Here is a 9,246-nt window from a genome sequence, read left to right as displayed (position 1 = left end):
AAGTTGAAACTTAAAAGAGATTACGCGCAGCGAGTGTAACAACTCAACAATTACTGAGAGCAGACGTTAAACAAAGAGATTACATCCTAAGACAACTTATAACAACTCAGGAATTGCTTAGAGCCTCATGGAGAAAAATTTGAGCAAAAGAGATTACATCTACATGCAAATATAGTTTATAAAAATTAACAACTCAGCAATTGTTGAGAGTCTCATGGAGCAAAAATTGAACGGAGGAAAAATTGAACAAAATAGATTACATCTACATCCAAAGAAAGTTTGTAAAAATTAACAACTTTCAATTGCTGAGAGTCTCATGGAGCAAAAATTGAACAAAAGAGATTACATTTATAAAAGCTCTCCAATTGCTAAGAGCCTTAGAGCCTAAAAGATTACATCCAATGAGGATAACCACTTAACCATTGTGGAGTGGTTATGAGACTCATTGAGCAAAAGTCGCAAATTGGATTTTTGTAGAAATCAGTATTGCCGATTGTTGTTGATAGACCACCATACATTATCATATACATAGAGGCCAGCCCATCTTGCTGCATTTGATTTTTTTGGGAGCCAATGGAGAGGTCAAAGACTGTGCATAAATGTAGGACTCAAAATCCGACCCCCCCAACAACACGAGAAGGAAATTGAGCTTAAGCGACGATGTAGTAGTCCACACCTGAGATAATCTAAGCGACCAAATCTCCAGCCTATCAAAGGGCACATAGCTTTGCCAACATTGACCTTTAAAAAAACTAGGAATATGAGGAAGCACATCAGCTGTACTGATAGTTCGAGCCAACCAAGAGAGATCAATCCCTGAATCAGTGATCCACCCACGTAAGTCCAAAGGAAACCATACCACGTTGCTCGTAGGCCAATCCGGCCTAAGTTGAGCAAACATGGCGGCAACAAATCTGGCCTCAATCAATATCCCACATATTAGCAACCTCTCTAAAGCAAACCTACTACATATCTTGTGGATAGTCTCCTGAAGTGTTGCAAACCTCCTCACACAATCTCACCATCAGCTTCTTATAAAATTTTTCCTCCTTATAGGTGCACAATAACTCCTCCTTGTGCTCCTCGGTTTCCTCATCTTTGTTGACTTCTCTCTGAATACACCTTTGATTCTGTGATGTGTCCTACACAAAAACTTATATCATAAGCCAACTTATGGCCAATTGAAATGATTCATGAAACCAAGAAAAAGGGTAGAATATTCACCCTCTCCATGATGTTCATATCAAACAGCTAGGTATGTAACATGTTCTTCTTGTAGTCTCTTGTCATGGGATCAAGTTCTTGCCTTTGCTAGTTCGGAAGGCACTTTAGATAAGAAAATATCTATTGGAAGGTCTTGGGTAGTAGGCCATGATCTATAGGAAGGAGAGGTTACTAGGAAAAGAGGATGGCGAGGAAAGGTTTGGGGCATAGAGACCGTAGCAAAAAGAGCAAAGTAGGGGCAGATGAGAGCAAAGTAGCGAAATCATGTTTGGGGTCATAGTTAAATATGCCTTAAATTAATCAAAATTCAAGGCATTGTGGTGACTAGAGGCCTCGTTGTGCCATCCAAAAAATCATGATCCATCTAAGCTACCTTAAATTAATCAAAATATGAGCCAACACAGTGACTGGTAATCAACTGCACTAAAAAGTTTTTGCAACAAAAATAATCGCATGTAAGTCTAGCAAAGGCATGCAAGCTCGGCATGCAATCACAAGCCACCATGGTGTGACTGGTGATCAACTATAGTAGGACATCCAAATAACCATGGAGCCACCATGTCGGGATGTCGAAATAATCATGAATGAGCATATGAATGCACAAGATTTCCCACGTCATAGATGCATTCAATGAACGCTTAGATCCCATGGCAAGCCTGATGATGCCATCCAACTCATCATGAAGGAGTAGACATGTCGGTGATTGGTAATTAAGTGGTAATTAAATTGAATGAAAGCCACCATGCAATGCGCTCTCCCTTGGCTAATAGTTCTCTCTCTGCTTGCTTCTTTTCAGCCACCTCTTTCATCTTTCTTTACTCTACTACTCATAGCTATCCCTTGCGGACTCACTTTAGTCATTGTTTTTAGTGATGGAAAACGACAACATCAGCTCAACAGCAGCAAGAATTTTTCTGACTATTGTCTTGTGGAAGATGAAAGACTTTTGAAATGGGTTCCAATAATCATGAAGGAGCAACCGTTCCTCCCCAAATCGTTTCTCACATAGTCGTTCCTTGCCTAATCTTAAAATTGTGACATACGGGAGCTCCTCACATACTCTTCATGACACACACAGTATACTCAGATAGATCTTGAAAGATATGCGCTACAATGTTACCTTTAATGCAAGCCTGGTGGTGCAAGACTTATTTTAGACATATTCAATGACATCTAGAATAGATTTTCTAATTCGATCCCTCTCTCTCTACCCCCGAGATTGGGATTGCATGCAGCCTCCCACATACAATTCCGATCCCAAGGATCGGTATCTCATTTCTCTTTATCTATAATATGACGTACTCTTTCTCAATGTGAGAACAAATGAAAACAAAAAATGAATCAAATGAAGACAAAAGACTATTAAGAACATGATTAATCCTATACTTAACAACACTAACCACACATTCAACTACAGAACTAACATGGCCATATACTCACAACATCTACCCTCATTAGCAAAAAACCATCCCAACTCTCCATAGACTCTTAGCAAGGACAACAAAAAGAGAACTATACATTGAGTATACATTTTTGTAGAAGGAAAATCTATGATAAAGGAACAAATGGAGTGGTCACTTTCATTATCAAAGGCTCATCCCTACCGGGTTTATTGCCTATTACAAAAGTGCTTCTCAAAGCAAAGTGTAGTTCAAAATAGAGGTAGCTACTCTTGTTTGGTTATGGACGTGGAGCTTGGGTCTTCCAGGTGTTTTTCTTGTCGTTTGGGGTCTTGGAGGTGGATTTGGCAACAGGCGTGTGCCCTCCCTTTTTAATCATATCTTGTAAATCTTCAATGGCCATCTCTAGCACCTTTTTCCCCATGTATTCGAGATTGATGTCGGCAAAACCTTTCAAAGTGGGAACGAGGAGTGCTCCTAGCAAAAGCATGATATCAACTTCATGCTTCATTATCTTGAAATACTGGTAGAATAAAGATTCCAAGTACTCTACCTACTCTTGGTTTTTGCTTGCCATGTGTTGACATGAGTTTTTGGTGAGGAGAGTTGCACTAAAAATAAAAAAAAATACTTGAGGGATATTAAATTGCATGCAAGCCCAAGAAGATGCCATGCCGGCCTCATCATCATTGAGCTCTATGATCATACCGAGTTTGGTTGTCCTGACTCTCGACATTCCTTATTTTGCACAACTCCCTATGCTCAAGGGTCCATGAGTAACTGGGGACAATACAAGCACCTCATAATTGAGCATAACTTTCTTCATCATAGCTTCCTTCAAGGCACTAAAAGAAATCAACGTAGGTAAAGGAAGCACATATTATTACTCTCAGCTCCATGACAGACATCATTTTGTGAGTCACTATAAAGTGTGCTTCTCTTACCAGGATATAATAGTTTGCCATCGAGCCTACTAAGCTTTCTCAGATGCAAAAGAAGGGCTATTAGCTCCTTGGCTCAATACTTGGAATGGTATGAGCCCTGATGGTGGAAAAACCTTGGCTATCCATGGATGGCTTGATGGAGCCACGATGGTATGAGAGACGCCCAACATCTTCTGGCCTTCCATTTCCCTTTCCTTCAAGAAAAGGGAAATAGATAGGCATGGAAAGGCCTGGTGACCTTCCAAATAGGCTGGGTCTTTGTTGTTGAATCATAGTTGTCGATCTCTTGGCTTGACCATTCCCTTTTGGAATGGTAGCCCAATGACGGATCCACAAGGGTTTTAGAAGAAGGGCGTGCCTTGTGTGCTATGCTAGAAGCTGGTTCTCCACCTTTGCATGGCACCTATTTTGTCCAGCTTTTTCTAGAAGCCCCTCATTAAGACTATTTCCCTTGGTTGCCCATCTAGCAACTCCCCTGGTCATGGCTATGGCTCGTGGAGTGCTATGGGATGGACAACCAAGGCAAATAATAGATCCCATGACTTGGGTAGCATTAAGCAAAAGGGGCATCGCGGTTGCAATAGAAGATTCATCATAGGGGTGGAAGGGGGCTTTGAGAGCATGGAAGGGGGTAGGAGAGGGATTTTCCTAGGTGCAGCAAATCGTTTCTCTCCCCTTAAGGCCTTTATATAGCTAGGTTGGAGGACTTCCCACCCTCCCACTCTTTTCACCTTTGTTTCTTATGTCAATTTGTGGGACGTTGGGTGCCTATAAATGCTATGATCACATAATCTACCAGTGGATTTTTTAATGACCAGATAATCATGATACTGGCACCCCCTTGTCGAGATGAGGGGGGAGGGGTGGTGGCACATGCAAAGTCCCAATTAAATATTCCAGTCAGCACCCACCTTTCTGGTAGCCTAGCCTAGCATAGGCGGTCATATACATCATCGTCTAGCCAACCATGACGTGAAATTAGAGGGTTGCCTTGGGAGAATTTCTTAGTCTCATCCCTGTCTCATCAGAGCCAAGATCATAATAATTCAATGGCAAGCAAACTACCATTTTGAATGGCATTATAACTAGAAAATCTAAAATTCTAATAGTCTAATTTCCTATTATTCTTACTTTCTAATTCTAGCTTAATGCTAATCCTAGCCTGCGGTCCTGACATTGTTATAATAGTTTGATGCAAGCTAATGTGAGTAGAGAGTTTCGATGGTGATGACCGCTCTCATGTAGGGCCAGTGTTTACCTGGTGTCTATAATTGTCCAGATGAACTTTGATCATCCACAATCTTAGAGTTATCCAAGAATACATATCAGTAAATTTCAACCTGCAATGTGGATCTTGAAAATCTGAGCTTGCAAATCAGGTGGTCCTGAGTCTACAATGTTGATCATCAAAATCTAAGCCTGTGAATTAGATGGTCTCTTACAGCTACACACTTGGAACAAACATCGATCCATTTGAAGGATGGTACTATAATGTGGATCTTTTGAATGAGATGGGGTCTTGAGTCTTCTCATCCAACATGCACACACAACCATACTGATCCCCCTTTTTGCACTCTATGATGAAAATAAAACAAAAAACAGTATGTGCAAAAATGCCTTCTAATAAAAAAATTTCAACCACCGGGTTGGTTTAGAACAATCACAGATAATCAAGCTAATAACTAAACTAATCAAGATAATAATTAAACTAATTGAGCTATTAGAAAAAAAAAAAAAGTTTAGGATAGTCACATATAATCAAGCTAATCATTAAACTAATCAAGGTAATTATTAAAGTAATCAAGCTAATAGCAAAGAAAAACAACCAAGCTAGCGTAGAACTCGTTTAGAATAGTACCACCGGGTAGGTGTTTGAACTAAACTAGCTTGGTTATATATTGCTGTATGTGCAAAAAACACAATCTAATTAAACTAATCAAGCTAATAATTAAACTAATCAAAGCTACTAGAAGACAAAACAAATTCTACCCTTGGGTTGGTTTAGGATAGTCACATAACTAATGTTTGACCTGAATAGGTGTTCACGATATATAACAACTATACAATAATGATATGTTGCTGTTCACTTCTGCATTTCTGTCCAAACACAATTTCAATCATTTAATTGTTGCTATTTGACTTGAACCAACTCAGTGATGTTCCAAGCACTAGGCTAATTTACAACAATCAGGTTTAGATATTAACATGTATATGACTGGAACAAAACAAAAATTAAATTTAAATAATTTACTAGTAGGAATCACACTCAGTGGGGTCACCATGTATAAACCCTATATATCATGTCCGTTCAAGGTCTATTTGTAAAATCCCTTATCTGTGAATTTTTCATTATTAAAATGCACCCTTTTCCTATTCAATCTATAAATATTTTTCCAAAGTCCTTTTCATTGCACCCTTCTGTATGTGAAAATGTGTGAAAATTTAGAATTAAATATGTCCTTATGTTAAACTCACGTGATAGCGCATTTAATATTTAGTGACCCCCCGAGGAATCACATCAATTTTAACCATCGATCTGGTCATCAATTAGACAATAACAATATATTGTTGTTCTGTTGTGAAATATGTTGCTGTGTTTTTCTACTCAACCACACCGGTATAGGACAACCACATAGCTAGTGTTTGACCTGAACCAGCCATGGTTTCTTGATGTTCCAACCACTCGGTTGGTTTAGGACAACTACGTTAAGTCCATCTAGAAATTAAACATTACAAAACTCAATCACAGACAACCACTGAGCTGGTTTAGGACAATCACATGATGTTCCAACCACCAAGCTATTTTAGGACAATCACATTAAGTCCAAGCTAGCCAGATTTAAAAATTAGATAATTAAACTATTCTAAATCTCAATCACAGACAACCATTGGGATGGTGTAGGCAAACACTGATCTGCATTGTATCTAGCATGTGTATGATGTGCTCGTCTAATTGCTTACATCCCTCTGCTTTTTATAGATGTCCTTTTGATTTCAAATCAAGATGATTGTGAATTACTTCCACTCTGTCTTCAAGAGTTGGAGCCATGTTGGTCCTTTTGATTGACAACATCTTCCACATTATGCGGCCAAGCCATTTCTTTTGTGTTTCAGGGGATACCAACATAGCTACTGTCACCCTCTTGTAGCTTGTTGATCTAAGATCATGTTCTTTGCTCCAATGATGTGCACATGTAATCACTTCATAGTACTGCTATGTAAGAAATCTTCTTTCTTCTCGTTCTTTCTCCCTCTGCAAACATTGCAAAAGTGTCCTCCATTGTCATTTTGATACCGTGCCATTGCTTTACTCAACCCATAATTTATTCCTTGTGTCTTGACCAAGCTTTTCAAATTTCCTATCTTGTAGCCTCTGTTTGCTTCTCTTGCAAGCCATGACAAACTGCATCTTTCCATTGATTCCATGGCAACGATCAGTGAGCTGCTAGAATAGAACCTCCAAAATAGAGACTGGCTAGCTTATAAAACAATCAAAGAATAGAAGACAACTTACTCGAGTCATCCAACCCTGGGATTGCATATTCACGTAATCACATGAATTTTCTTTGATTACGTGTCATGATGACACATTTCATGAATCATGGGCACAATCATGCCTTTGCGCTATCAAGTGGCCCTAACTTGAAAGCCGAATATATATTGGCAGTAGTATCAATACTACCAGCGGTAGTCTCCTACTGGCAGTAGTACCAATACTATTGCCAGTAGTTTGACATAATACTATTGGTGGTGGTATGCACACTACTGGCAATAATATTATTACCGATGGTAGTGGCAATATTCCTGCGAGGGATCCTATTACTACCCATGGTAATTGACATACTGCTGCCATTAGCACTACTATTACTAGTGGCAATACATAAATTACCACCGGTAAATACTACCAGCCCAAGATATATGCCATCCGCTAGGCTCATTTTCACCAAAAGTGGATTGAGAAGAGGCAAAAGTCCTCCTCTCTCCAAGTCTTGGCCGAGGGGCCTGGCCTAGGAAGTGGTTCCTGGTCCCACGTCCTGGAATAGGTCGAGACATACATGGTGGTTGTAGCTAGCTTGATTTTTGTAAATAGTTGGACTACAACATACATGCATGGTGGTTGTAACTATTGTTATAAAAAGCTTAACTAAACCTTCATATTTGTCAAATGGCTAGCTTAGCCTTCTACTTTCAACCATCGAACTTAGCTCTAAACTACATCGACATTCAAAAAGTATAGCTTCCAAGATTAATAGAGTGGCAACCCTCTTAGGCCACATTCATAAACACCTTAATAGCTTTAAAATTTACAATAATAGTATTGATAATAAAAGTTACAATAATAATATTAATAATTGCTTTGTTGTGAATACAAAAGCCACACAAAATCTCCCATAGTACACTTATTTTTGTGATCTACCATCATGTCATGAACCTTAGTGGTGTACATATGGTGTCCAGAAACACAATTTAAAAGACTGCAAAAGTGCATTAAAGCTCTATTAGATGCCATTCTTCTGAAGGGGTTATGGAAAGCATTTCATGTAGTTAAAAAAAAAAAGAATTTATAGGGTGGGAATTATTGTCAGATGCCTGCCTGCTCATTATTGTGTGGCAAATGTAGCTCTTTGCTATTGTCAAGTGATAAATCTTTCTGCACACACAGTAAGATTTGCTCGCAAGCATGGGCTTAATGTTAGATATCAATGCTCCACTCTCGTGTAATTACACGGGAACCAGCTAACTTTACTTGTAAGCCCCCCATATGAGGAGAAGGAATTTGAGTAGCTCGGTTATCTGGTAGGTCCTGGTTTTGGACACCAGATGGGGGCCATGTGTGGCCTGATGGCTGGACGGCTTCAGATAGAGTTGGCAACCTGCCAACTAGGCTACATGCAAGTGTGGGAAGGCATCCCTTGACTACCGCACTAAGGGTAGACAGAGCATTTCTCGGGGCAACCCACTCTCGGGTTGCGGGGCCCATTTGGAGCCTCAGATGATCCCGGATGGCTCTAGGCCGAACAGAGACCGTAGGTTAGTTGCTCTGTTTTGCGCACCGGTTCTATCGTATGGTCGGTGGCCTATTTCGAGACTGACCCCCAGTCGACCGTTTTGGGCAGACTGGGTCAATCACCCAATTGAGCCTAACCGACTACGACTAGTGGCTATATAAGAGCAAGCCCGTGAAGCCCATTTTATCACTGGTGACGGTAACCCTGATTCCTTAGCATCCGACCTCCATCTTCTACTATTTCCAGCATGCCATCGAAGCTTCTTTCACAGGAGCGCACGGTTGGGAGGCAGCGCCATCTATTGTATCAGTTCTACAGTAATCAAATTTTTGATTCTCCATACTATCTTGTTTTCTCTCTTGCGTACAAGGTCCTGTTATCTGTTGAGCACAGACGTTGTATTATTTTCTTACACTTAACTGCCAGCACTAAGCAAACAGTAGGGGAAGAGCTAAGTAAGGGCGAGTGCAAGAGAATGATGAGAAGCATTCGGGATGCCTTTTTTGTTAGGGTGTGCAACATGGAGGAGAGTGAGATGGAATCAACCATGTCTAGTCTAAAGGGAGTCAGCACTATGAAAAGGAGTATTCTTAAAGATGCTAAGAGTAGTTTATAGTCTGAAGGTCATGATGATTTTGCCAGCTGCGGGTGCAATGGGAGATAGATGCC

This window comes from Dipteris shenzhenensis, chromosome 1 (genome assembly GCF_047967505.1).
Source record: "Dipteris shenzhenensis isolate YYH24624 ecotype China chromosome 1, Dip_SZ_1.0, whole genome shotgun sequence".
Classification (NCBI taxonomy): Eukaryota; Viridiplantae; Streptophyta; class Polypodiopsida; order Gleicheniales; family Dipteridaceae; genus Dipteris; species Dipteris shenzhenensis.
This window is presented reverse-complemented; position numbering follows the sequence as displayed.